At 41.9% G+C, this 14,054-nt stretch overlaps 1 protein-coding gene across 17 annotated transcripts in view; it reads left to right on the top strand.

Moving 5' to 3' along the window:
* The window catches only part of ERC2 (ELKS/RAB6-interacting/CAST family member 2), a 1,931,514-nt gene extending 1,929,051 nt beyond the window's left edge, over nucleotides 1–2,463 (top strand). For all 17 annotated transcript variants that reach the window (XM_068253678.1, XM_068253677.1, XM_068253691.1 and 14 more), the window contains one exon: nucleotides 1,195–2,463. The gene's annotated coding sequence lies outside the window, so the exon portion shown is untranslated. The remainder of the gene's footprint in view (nucleotides 1–1,194) is intronic.
* Nucleotides 2,464–14,054: the final 11,591 nt, after the last annotated feature.

The raw sequence follows: 14,054 nt of genomic DNA, 5'->3' as shown, positions 1-14,054 counted from the left end.
GGCCCTGCATAGTGTCCACCCCATCCTCACCCAGTCCTGTGTAGTATCCACTTCCTCCTACCCCAGGCCCTGCATAGTGTCCACCCTATCCTCCCCATTGTCCTAAATAGTTTCTACTTCCTTCTCCCCTAGGTCCTGTATACTGTCCACCCCCTCCTCCCCAGGTCGTGTTTAGTGTCCACCTTTTTCTCTCCCAGGTCCTGTATAGTGTTCACCTGCTTCTCCAACAGGCCTTGTATTGTGCCCACCCCCTTCTCACCCATGCCCTGTACCATGCCCAACCCTTCCTCATCCAGATCCTGTATAGTAGCCACCCCCTTTTCAGTCAGGTCCTATATAGTGTCCAACCCCTTCTCCCCCGGGCCCTGTATAGTGTCCACCCCCTCCTCACCCAGATCTTTATAGTTTCACCCCACGGCCCCTGTAAAGAGTCCACACCCTGATTCTATAGGCCCTGTATAGTGTCTTTCCCCTCCTCCAAAAGATCTGTAGTGTCTGCATCATGTAGCTTTCTTTGCCCCATGCGGTCCCTGTACCCTTTGTGCAATGCCCTCTGCCTCTTAGCTGGGCAGCCAATCATTCCCAATCTCAGGGCAAACTTAAGATCAGGAATGTACATGACATGAAAAAAGGCAGCACTTTAGAATAATTAAGGTAACCAAAGAAGTGATTTAAGGTGCGTACACACGTCCAACCTGATTGTCGATTAAAATGGTCATTTAAATGACGAAGTGCAAACAACAAGTCATTCAGACGTCCTAAATACACTGACCAACACTGGTATGCTAATTTACCTAATTTACATGTCGTTTAACCAACTTGATAATGGACAATGGGCTGCATAGGTCTAGATTAAACGACTGTATGTTTAAACGTCTATCAGTTGGACAAACAACTAAAAGTAATTTGTACACACGTAGTGACCTGACAGTTGTTTGAACGACAGTTGGTCCAACGGATCCGGTAAGCAGATCGGGCAAACCGGCTGTTATCAGTCGCTCGACAGCGCATCCAACTTGTCGTCCAAATGACAAGTCGGACGAAAAGTTGGCCCAAAAAGTTGGACGTGTGTACGTATCTTATAACTGGTGTCCTTGTCACTACAAGTTTGCTTTCAAACCAGATATACTCCAACAGTACAATCTTACAAATAACTAAAGGCTCTCTTTCAAATGTATTTCTTTTTCTTTGCAGTTAAAGACTAGCAACACTCAGCGGAGGAGTGAAACAGCCCTAGAAAAGATGCACTGCATATTCAAACCTCACCGATGCAACTGCAGAAATCACCATCCGTGGCCATTGTGTGGCTGACTGTGTTCGCTTCTTGCACTGAGTAACTCACAGGACCCAGAAGAGTAACTGAGGAGATGCACGCTATTAAAATGTCAGATGGAACAGTCCTGCCTGGAAGCATCTTTAAAGTGCTTGGATGGTACAATGGTATTGAAAAAATGCTGTCTAATGATGTCACGTTTTTTAAAAAAAGAAAGAAATCTTACAAAGTCCCCTCCTCTTTCCTCTCCGATTGTTAATGATGTAACCAAGGGATCTGGACTTTCAGTCAAACACAAGCTTGGTGTACTCAATTGGTCTGACATGTTTCGATCTGACAAGTCTCAAAGAAGAACTGTGGGAAGATCTAGTCATTGGATACAAGGAAGGGAATTGTAAAAGTGTTCATTCCTCTTACCTCCCCAATGGCAATCCAGAGGAACCCTGCATCAGTTCCTTGAAGTAGAACTTCTCAGCTACAGCATGTTGGGGAGTAAAAATGGCCAGAATGTCTCACATTTTCGTTTCCTTTCACACGACCCTGACTGTTAAAGTCACAGAGGCCCAAACAGTCAGTTTAGGTGAAATCAGTTCTTATCAGAGTTCTTCTTTCAATCTTAAAAATTCAAACACACTGTCTGCCCAGAAAATCATGTAATGCTTAATAATCCTTCAGATTCTGAGGGAAATTATGCTGGCATTGATTGTACCTGCCTAAGGTCATTATTCGGCCAATCCCTGTTAAGGTTACATAGCAAAGTTCCTAAAGTGCTCTCGGCCAGGTTGGACAACCTAATCAATATATAGGCAAATTTAACCCCTTACTGTCAGACTTTTTGTGCACTGAAACCTTTATGGGCCATTCTCCAGACAGAAAAGGGGTTAAATGGAAAACCTAAATGAAAAGTGGCATGTTTCTCTGACATTGCATGGGATGTCTCAAGCTGAGAAAATGTTCATACAGTTAACAAATTTGTTGGCTGCCATTTGTCTGAGGTTGGAATAAGTATGCAACATAAAGAGCTTTCTTTCCCCCCTCCCAAAAAGGGTATTATAATGGTTGAATCATCACATTGAACCTTAAAGATGTTTTAAAGAAAAATATGCATTTATCCGATTCTTCGGTTAAAATATAATTTATTTTATTTTTAATTTGCATGTAAAGACTTTTGTAAACTGGGACCCACATGAATATGCAGAATGAATTTATTGATTGTGTTATGTATGTATATTTTATGTTCATTTTTATATGCGTAGATTATAGACCAGAAAATAAGTAAATGTGTATTTATCACAGAATCTCAGCATAAGAAACCGGACCTGATTGATTTAACAAATATGTGTAAAAAAAATTGCAACCATTGGCATCTCACATTTGTTAGGGCATTTAGTGTAGCCTCTATGATCACATTTGTGCTCTGTCCTTATTATGGCCACCAATCTGTAGATAGCTACAATTTTGTGGGGTCAAATATACATGAACTTAGCAGTGCAACCGAATCTGCAGTGTAACCTAGGCTATGTTCACAGTGGTGCATTGTAATGCGGCATAGCGGCCAGTTTGTAATGCAGCTTGCCGCACTGCAATGCACCACCTCTACCGACAATCACAGTGCAACAGGTGTGTTCCCACATAGAAATATCATAAATAGGCAGAATTTCACAATAAAAGGAATAGAGTCCCCACACCTGGCTTCTGTGTTGGCCTAGGTGTTGTGCTCGGCTGGCCTGGTGGTAATGTTATGCTGGCTGGCCTGGCAATAATACTAATATTTTTATAGTGCTTTTCTCCATGGGAATCAAAGCATATATGGCTGGCTAGTCAGGATTCTGGCTGGCTGGCTATGATGCTGGCTGATGGTGCTCAGTCATTGGGATTACCACAGCTCCCAGCATGCCCCCATAGAGGAACCATAGCTCCAAGCATGCCCTTATAAAAGCTCCACGGATTTATGGGGGTTTGCTTAGAGCTGTAGTGCCTAACATGCTGGGAGCTGTGGTGCCACAATGTATGGTTTGCTGGGACCAGTGGTGCATCAATCGGGGGGTATGCCAGGTGCTGTTGTGTGTGTCCTACTCCTCTGCCAGCTATGCCCCCCTTTTCTCTCCTCAGCCAGGCTCAGAGGCAAAACTGGCAGAGGAGAGGGACACACACTATGGTGCTAGCTCTGCCTTGGGCCCTGGATGTCCTCTGGCACAGTAGCACAGCAAGCGGCTGCTCATTCACCTCCTCCGTCCGCTTGAGACCTCTTCACTTCCAGGCTTCTTCCCCTAGCATCTGAGAGTCAGAAGTAGGAGCTCCTAGCATCTGATTCATTCTCAGACACTAGGGGAAGAAGCCCTAAGTGAAAATATCTGCAGGCCCCGAAGACCAATCGGCCTGAGGTGAGTACTGTGCCGTCCGAGGCGGGACTCTGCCAGGTGGGGTTCAGGGCACCCCAGAATAGATCTGTGGCATGTGCTACAGATCTATGGGGCTAGCAACTTGCCTGACTAATGTACTTATCTTGGGGTGGGTACACCATAATGATTGTTTAGGTAAAATCCAAGTTGGATTACAAATTTTTCCAGCACAATGTTGGCCAAGCATTGTTAGAGGTAACTGTACAGATGCATAACTTTCTCCCATTCTTACCAAAAACAACAGGGCTGGGCAACAATTATATGTTGCTTGTAGGTACTGTACCTTAATTCCACCATTTCTAATTGTATTTATTATATTATTGATTTATTGTTTGATCTCATACCAATAAGTCTATATCAGCTGGACTTGCTGTAGGCTATTGATAATGATGTTTGAATCATCAAATCAGTTTATTAAGTTTGACAATCATATAAAAACGCAAAGTTTTCAACCCAATTTTAACAATTCTGAATGCTGGAGAATACTCTGCAAGTTGACTGATCCAATATCCTTAATACAAAAGATAACTGCCTGCAAGAGAAATTATGGAGAAGCAAGTGACTAATATGATCAGGTGATCATTTTGTAAGTGTCTGATTGGATGGCCATGAGCTCTTATTTCTCTGTGATTTCTCTTATAAACAACCATCCCTAATCTAGAACATTTAGCAATCTGAATGCAACTGTTTTGCACATAGTTCCATTCACTCCATAGAGACAGAAAAATCTAAGACAAGGTGCTTGTATGCAGGAATATTCTGCAGCCTTTCCATTATGTGGCTGCCATTTCTATTTGCTAAGCACAAGGTACAAAGGATTTTGAAAGTTCTTATAGCCTAGATAGCAACAAGAAAGGCTTGCAGGCCCATGTGGTAAATTGAGAAGATAGTCCTGACACACAAAGCGCCAGAACTAACTACAAATCATGGGCCCCCTAGAAAAACATTGATGGTGCCCCCTTAATCTTCACATCCCTACTCTTGCCTTCCCTTGGTGACCCTCACAGCCTGGATGCCCACCTTACAAGGGTCATAAAACAAGTGTAGCTATCAGGATCTTCACACCCATACCAAGTGGAGCCACAAAAACACCTCATATTGAGTATTGGAGGGACGGAAGGTTGGTAGTTGGGGCCCCCTTACACCTCTGTCCCCCCCCCCCCCCCCGGTCACAGGGCTTTTTCCTTTTAGTTACAACCCTGCAGAGAGCCCTGTGAGAATAGATCCCTACACTTTGCCTTGTGGTAGAAGCAATCTAAGCAATCCTACTTGGGAATGGAAAGCCTAATGGTCACACACAGTTGTGTACTCATATACCCTGTGATAGCCCACAACGTCTTTGCCTTAATTAAACTGCGGAGTAATGCCCACCCACATAGCACTATGGTGGATAACCAGTCCTTAGTATAAACACTAATAATGTAAAATGGGTATCAGGGATGTTGTTCATGCTTCCTAAATCTTGACCCGTGCTTAGCTGTGTCTAGGCAAGAAGGCAGGAACTGAGACTTTCCATACTGGGGATGGGGACAAAGAGAACCATGAAAACCTAGCAGCCATCCTCCCTGTTCCCCACTCGACTGAAGAAAAATGGGAAGACTGCTGTTTGTGCTCTGCTGTTAAAATTCCTTTACTTCCTGTCCTTGTGCCTTTGCTTTCTTGAATAATATTGCAGTTATCGGGATTCAGTTAGAAAATACATTATTCCTAATGTTGGCACTGGAGGATATTAGAGAGCATGCTTGGTCCCGTATATATGTATAACTGGCCTTGATTTGCAAAAAAAGGTCTGCTTTTAGGTGACAAGACTTTGTAAATTTCACTTGGGTTATATCAGACCATAGTCAGGGTACTTAAATAATCATGGAATTAGTGGTGATGTGAATCCATAAAATCACAAGATTTGTATTTCTTTATTTATTTTTTATAAATGAGGCCATTTTAGATTTATTTAACAAACTAGTAACCTTAGCCCGTTTAAAAACGGGCTAGGTCTGTCTCGCCCGTCGCGCACCCGATGCACACCTGCGCACGCACCCGCCGCATGCGCACCTGCTGCAAACCCGGCTGCCCGCTCACATGCCCGCCTGGCTCCGTCCCTGTCCTCCTGCCTGTGTGGGGCTAGGTCCGTGCTGCGCACATGCACAGTATCAAAAATCACGGACCCAGCTACACAGAAACAACTGTCCCTGCTGTACGCAGGGACAGTTGCCTATTATTATATAGCATAATATTTCTGCAGGTCTGCACACAACCACAATCACACACTGCTAACTCACTACCCTTTCTGGAACATTTGTCAATATCTGATATGGCCTAAGTGAGAGCTGCAACACTTGCCACCTAATAGCAGACAATAACGTGTTCTATGCATCCAAGTTTACTGGAGCACTTGTGCCAACCAGGTGTGAACAGGTTTGTGTGCAGCAGGGCCATGTTGATATTTGTATGTGCTATTGGGACAGCACAGAAATGTGGGTTGCATGATATATACAGTTTGTCTCCATAGTCCTATTCTGGTATCTTTACCCACTTATACATTTTAATATCTCTTCAGCTAATGTAATCCATCAAACATGTAAATCCTTGTGCTGCATTCTCTCTCCAGCAAGCTATTGACGGAATGCATTTTCTTCTATGCATGTAGAAACACAAAGCTTTCTATGTGTTTGGACAAGGAAGACACTGTGTTATGTGTAAGTGTGCATCTGCTTTGGGTTTAAGTGCAGAGCGTGTTTCTCTGGCCAACCCGCCACAAGGCATGGCGCTTCCTCCATCTCCAGTCTGCGACAAAGACCAGGGCTTCTTTATGAAATATAAATAATGGGCAGTAGTGCTGGACTAGAACATATGATAATCATTTATTTTATGTAACCCTTCACATTCAGTGTATATTCATACTGAGCTTTTGCTCAAATCAAGAGAGCACAATGCAGAATACATCTTGTATAAGAGTACAAATAGGAAAACCCTTAGGACACCTAAACTTAGAGGGATATGGAAGCTGACATTTTTTTTCATTTTAAACAATGCAGATTGCCTGGCTGTCCTGCTGATCCTCTGCCTCTAATACTCTTAGGGCCCTTTCACATTGGAATGTTGCTCTGTGTAAATTGTATGTGTCTTGACGCTTGCCTATTGCAAGTCAATGGGGTCATTCATCCGCTGGAAGTCCTCGATCTGCTGATGGTCCAGAACATTACCGGGCGGCTTATGCTGCGATCTGCCTCGGCCCGGAAATCATGTTAGTCTATGGCGACGCTGGGATTTTTAAACACTTTCCGACGCATTGCGCGGAAGCGTATTTTTACAATATACTTCTGTGCACTACAGCATACCCCGAAGAAGGAAGTGACCGCAAGCGCGCGTCACTTCCTGCTTGTCTGGTGGCCAGACAGGGAACACCGTATACAGCCCGTTTCTGGCATTGCGATGCAGTGTTGCGGGTGCAATGCACCACATCGCTACCGCCAGCTTGCAGTCAGAAACCGGCCTCAGCCATATGCTCTGAACAAGCATGCAGAGTAGTGGTTTCTGACTGACTGGATAAGCCGCATGTTTGTTTCACTACTTATCACAACTAAATGATCTATATCTTGGGTTTTTTTTGCTACTAATTAGGCTTTCTTTGAGTGATACGTTTTGCTAAGAATTATTTGTTTCTAAATGCATTTTAACGGGAATAATAAGAAACAAATGGAAAACAATTTGATTATTTCTCAGTTTTCAGCCATTATAGTTTTAAAATAAAACATGTTACTGTAGATAAAAATCCACACATTTTATTTGCCCATGTGTCCCGGTTATTACAACATTTAAAATATGTCCCTAGTACAATATATGGCGACAATAATTTTGGGGGAAATAAAGGTATGTTTTTTTTTCAGTTTTGCATCTGTAACTTATTACAAGCCCTTATTTGCAAAAAATAACAGTAATATACCCTCATGACATACATAAAAAGCCATGTACAAGCGGATTTGTGCTATGTTGTGGGCGATACTGGTGCCTGCACAGTATGCCCACGCTTGTACATGGAGGGAAGTGTGGCTGTGAGCCAATACCATTCAACAAATATAGTCAAATACATTCAGAGGGAGCAAATGCAGGAATGGAAGGGTTTAAGAAGATCAGGGAAGCCTCTGGACTATCTAGTTTTGTTGTTTTTTCCTAAGTTCAGGTATGAAGGGGTAAGAATATTCCTTGCTGACTCTCTATAATCACCAGAAAAATCCCTGGATCAGAAATGTATATATATAATTTTTGTATTAAGATTTTTTTAAAGGGCCATCTTTCCTGTACCTGGTTTTATACTCCATCTGTACAATGTGGAACCATTGTCCTGTCTATTCCGGATGTGTTGAATTGTACAGCTGTATGTCTATATCAAAGTGTATCCTGACATCCAGAGGATACCCTGCTTGGGAGAACAGTGGTTGGCCAGTTTGAATGCAACCCCAAAGATTTTTACTTATTTATTTTTGTGTTGTTTTTTTCTGCAGAATCTCCTTCCATGCCCTCCACATGAAAGAACAAGTGCATGCCATGCGTAATTAGTACAATAGTCACTGGTTAGAAAGGAAGGGGGTTGTCATATCACATTTTGCACTTCTGACACAGAAATGTCGCTACCAATCTTTACACTAGCCACACACAGACACAGTATAATGTGATTGTTTCACATCAATGATTTCAAAATTGATCACATCAAAAATGATAGCTGTTCTGCTCATTTGAATCCAACTGTTCAAAGTTTATTTGAACTCTGCTGTTTTAATTTTGAGGTCTCCTATTCAATAATTTGTTCATGATTAACTGGAAAAATGAATCATAATTATTAGGTCATTCTTAAAGACCTCTTTTAGTCTCCCATTTTTTAAATGCTTTTGTATGTAAATTTGCATTAATAAGCAATACGGAATGTTTTGTACATTGCATATCTATGCTTTTTGCAATGAATACATTGAAAGTTGCTGCCTGGCAGAATCCACTAGCTCCTTATTGCCAGTAGAATGGGAGTCCCTCACCCAAGCACACAACAAATCACCTGACACCAACTAGCTCCTCCCACTGCAGCTATACAGTTCCTTTACTTTATTTGTATAATGCAACATTTAACTCCTTTCACACCCATTCACAGTGGGTCCATAAAGTCATGTGTGACTCTCATTAACCTGCCATGCTTGCCACAACATACCAATTGTCACCTCTTTTTTACATAACTTTTTTAAATTAACGCATTGGGAAGGTTGTGAAAGGGATAATTGCTTTATTATACACAAGAGAGAGGACTTAGACAGGGATTGACAATAAAACTATGTTGACCTTTAGATACAAGACTGGCTACAAACAGTTAATCTTTAAGCAGCAGAGAGGAAGTAGACAGTATCAGCTCTGTGTTCATACTGAAATACTGACTGGTACTCCCTCCCAACTTCACTCTAAGTACTTCCTGTGGGTACTGATTGGAAAGGGGGAAGAGTCTAAAGAGTTCGCATACTGCTATTTATTATAACCAAGCTGCATCTGAAAATAACAATGGAAGTTCATTTTGCAAAAATTGAAGAATGCGAAAATAGTGTATGCGCCCTGCTCAAAACTTTGTGCATTGCAAGATATATTCCACACCGTATACATTACACAAACATGAGCCTGACGGAGGGCTTTAAGACTGTTATTCAGTTTTATTATCATCCTGTATTTGCAAGGTGCCAACATATTAAGCTGTGCTGTATATTTAATTAGTGAGGTGTGTAGATTAAACTAGAGGCCAACAATCATTAAGAAATGACACTGCAGGGGACAATGATACAACCCCCACAGGGCGTAGAGTCTAATTTAATATTACAGAGATATATTTTTTTGGAATCAATAATTTCACTGTGCAAATACCTCTTAATGTTAGTGTCCAGCATTACCTCCTATACAATCACACTTTCCACTACCCAAATAACACAGTAAGGCTTCTTTTACATCCAATCCAATTCCAATACGATTTTCACTAGATGCCAGCAACACAAGAAGAAAGATGCAAAATAAAAATGTAGCATGTAGGACTTGCATCAAAATTGGAATCTCATCACAATCGCATACAATGTAAATGAGCCCTGAGGCAGACACTAGAGGCTAATCAGGAATAATTTAATTGCTCTTACTACAGTAAAAGCTGTTCTCATTGTGCCTACCATATGCTGAAGTACTGTCATCGGTCTTGCTATACTAATATGCTTTTACTATCTAGAGATTCACTGTGATGGAACTAGTATCTGTGGCCAGTAAAGCCACGTCTGCAACTTACTTGTTTGAACTGAGCCAAGGTCTCTGCCTGATGCTGCTGCTAATGCTGCTGATGTGCGCTTTGCTCTGTCCTGGACTGGCCCTGCCTCTGCAGTGGTCACTTGCCTGTCACAAACAGCAGCTGCCCTATCATGTTCCATTTGCAGTCTAAAATTGAGATACAATTAGTTCACCTGGACAGTTGGAGTGTGGTGCAGTAATCACTTCCTATCCACTTCAAAATTAGCCACTAATAACCCCTATGTGTTCACTCAAGGTTATGCAATGCAGCAGTCAGGTGTCCTTGGGCGGTTCTTAGGCAACACCTGTGAGGTTTAAGTGGCAGTAGTATATATTTTCATTTTGAGTGAATATCTACTGACCACATCTCAACCATGTTTGCACTGAGTTTACTTGGTGTTCCTGTGCAAGTCAACATTGATTCAGCAGCAGAACCACCTGACAGACAATGCATGCAGCTTTTGAGAACCCTGACTAATTGCCACGGCTGATAAGTGGATTGAGTGGCTGTACAACTGCTGATCCACCCTTCCTCTTGCATAATCTAGTTGGAATGTGCACGGTGGTGGACTGACCGTTATTTGGTTGCTTAATGCAGTGGAACTGCACTGCAAAACAATTTATGTGTACTAGTCCTGACTCCTAAGCCAGCCCTAAGCCATGCCTCAATGTGCCCAGAATTTCTATTTGTCTTCAAAATATCATTAAAGACATTCTTATTAGGGATGATCTGAAAGAGCAAATTCCTTTCCGCCGGAATTGTGGAATTCTGCCAGCGCTAAATTCCGTCGCCAATTCCACATTCCAGCGGAAAAATTCAAGTAATCGCAAATGAAACCTCGTTTATGCTAAATGGAAGCCCGTGGGACCTAGTGGCTGTTTCCCCCGTCATTTTTTTTTAGCAGCAAGAGGTGTCACTTAAGACATGTGACCTAGCGGTGATCCCATGGCGGTCATTTTGGCGCCGCAGGAGGTGTTGCGTAAGCCATGGGACCTAGCGGTGGTCCCATGTCTGTCATTTTGGCGCCATAGGAGGTGTCGGGTAAGCTATGGGACCGGGCGGTGGTACCATGGCGGTGGTTTTGGCGATGCAGGAGGTTTCGCGTAAGCTTTGGGACCTGGTGGTGGTCCCATGGCGGTGGTTTTGGCGCCAAAGGAGGTGTCGCGTAAGCTTTGGGACCTGGCGGTGGTCCCATGGCGGTGGTTTTTGCACTGCAGGAGGTGTCGCGTAGGCTATGGGACCTATACAAAATGGTTGGAATAGGTGAGATAGCTAGGGAGCTGGTTGCTAACATAGGATTGATTGTTTTTTGTTAACACTGTAATTGGTGATGAAATAATTCCAATTTTCATGCAGAAATCCGTTTGGGTGGTTTTTGTAAGCCTCTGATTGGTGCAGAAATTCCTATTTTCGGGAAGAAATTCTGTTGTTTCCACTTCAAACTTCTTTTAGGGGCTTCCTTGCGATTGGTTTACAAAATTCCGCATTCCACCGGAATTACGCATCGTTCCACGGAATTTCCACTATAGCGCTAAGGCAATTCCGTTCTGATGCGAAGGAACGGAACCACCAAATTCCGTCCGGAATCGCGGAAAAATTAATTCCGCGAAACGCGGTGAGCATCCCTAATTCTTATTATCCTTAAAGAGAATCTGTATTCACAAAATGAAGTATAAACAAACATCCCTCCCTGTTTGGTGTCATCTCCTAGCCCCCTCTGTAATATTTTTGCTGCTCTCCGCTGCAATAAAGAGGGTAAAAAAACCTGTTTTATAAACTGTTTGTAAACAGAAAAGATGGCCACCAAAACAGGAAGTACATCAGCAGAGCAGTGAACTCAGTTAATACACAGTGAGTACACAGAGAATTCAGTGAGTTACACATTGAATTCACTCTCCAGAGGTTATGTGCAAGTTTTGAAAGAGCTCTGTGTCAATGAAGCATGACAAGCTGTGTCTTGGCTCTGCACTTGTGTCAGCCTGACAGGCAGCTTCCTCCTCAGCCAGCTATTCTTTGTTCAGTTTATCAGTCTGTATTTATCAGCCTCACAGATAGCAGACAAGCTGACAGTGAGAGCAGGGACATTGTCTGTGAGGAATAATCCTCACAGGAGCACTGGAGGGGCTTGGAAGGAGTTAACTTGGTCACATTACTGAAGAGTTGGCAGCCTTCCAGACACAGCCGACAAATCCGACAGGGGAAAGATAAGTTAATTTATTACAGAGACCGTGCAAGTAGAAAGTGCTGCAGTAAGCCAGAGCACAATGGAACAGCCTTAGGAACTTGTAGGATAGGAGAAATACTGCTAACATTTTTGTTACAGAGTCTCTTTAAAGCAGAACTGAAGTATTTGTATTTTGCCAGCACCCTGCAGAATGCCCATGCTGTTTCAAAATGATCCTTCGTTCCCCCGCCACGGATCATTTTCACTTCTTCAGAGTCCACTGCACCTGCACAGCACTGTCTGCGCGTGTCTTCGTTCACGCTCTCATCGTAGAGACTTTCTCTTACTGCTCCTGCGCAGGACGCTCCAAGCCATGGGAACGCATGAGGATACGCAACCGCCAGGGCGCAGTGGACTTCGACGTCGGCTTTCACTGCGTGAAGAAAAGTGAGCTGCGGCGGGGGAACGGAGGATTGTTTTGAAACGGCGTGGGCACAGGGCGGCTGCAGGTGGCTGGCAAGAGCCCCAGGTAAGTGAAAATCTTTTTTTTTTTTTTTTTTTTTTTTAACAAATACTTCAGTTCAGTAATAAGGATGTCTTTAATAATATTTTGAAGACAAAGAAATTCTGCCCTTTCCTCTGATAATAAGAACAGGTCTAGGATTCAAGGGAGACTACAAAGAGTGACAACCCTTCATGGTCATTTTACATTTTCATGTCTATGTTTGTCTTTCAATAATTTTGGTAGATGGATAAGGGAGTCATTAAACTGTATTACTAGTCCTGTGTAATAACTGTATCCATGTAACCATTCTCTTTCTCAACCCTTTTGGCTGCTCGATTATTCTGTATGTATGTCTGGAAGCATCTGAGATGGTTTATTTAAAGAGACTATCAAGAGACTATCTGGTGGTCAGAGATAATTACATATGTGTGTTTATGGTAAATAATAGTTATGTATTTCATTTACTTCTTTCCTAACCGAAGAATGTAATGCCAAGGTATAAAAAAAGAAGATATTTATAACTGAGTGTCCTTTTCATTATCATGTATATTGTGAAAATATCAAATATTCTCAATTTATATTTATTGTATTTATTTATAACATATGACAAGTGTTGCACTTTCATACCGGCAACAATTCTTTAGAACAATTTGTTGTCCTGCAGGGGGCCCGGAATCACCCCCCTGCAATCAGGTCTTTTCGTTAACTCTGCAGTTAAAATACTTGAACTAGATTGAGACATTATCAGAATTTTGAAATACACTGGGTAAGTCATGGAGAGATAAAAATGTACAGTTCAATTTTTATGTATGTGCCAATTTTCTCTATTGTACAGTTATAGGGCATTTTTTTCTGATGATTAATGGTGCAAGACTGTATCAAACTAATGTCTCAACGGTTCGTTCATTGAATTTATTTTCTGATAAGCTGTATGAACCTGTGTAATATAGTCGCTAAATCTTGGGGCTTATAATAAACACTGTGAACCAAAAACATTCATTTTAAATGAAATTGTGTTTTTATTTCTTTTTATAATTTTAGATTTTTTCTCTTTTGTTCAGTAAGGTCTGGTGTCCTGTGCATTTGACTTATTCTCATCTGTGTTTTATGAGCAGATTACAAAAACATATCTTGCTTTATTTTAAACAAGCAGTGTTTATTAATTAAAAATAGAAATGAACTAAGCCTGTATAAAATATATAAAATGTTTTTATTTCTTTTTGTGTGGGGTGATGTTTGAATGTTTTTCTTCTGCACCGTGAGTAAGTTATCCCCTGTTCGCTAGAATTCTCCACCCTTGTTTTATAGTGCTTCTTGTTTTAACTTTTAAAGTGGCATGAACTGGATCGTAATATAGATATGTGAATATGGAAATTGATATGTGAACCTTAAGAAATTAAAAATGGGCACGA

This window comes from Hyperolius riggenbachi, chromosome 9 (assembly GCF_040937935.1).
Source record: "Hyperolius riggenbachi isolate aHypRig1 chromosome 9, aHypRig1.pri, whole genome shotgun sequence".
Classification (NCBI taxonomy): domain Eukaryota; kingdom Metazoa; phylum Chordata; class Amphibia; order Anura; family Hyperoliidae; genus Hyperolius; species Hyperolius riggenbachi.
Note: the sequence above shows the minus strand (reverse complement) of the source record. Positions and strands in the feature narration are given on the sequence as shown.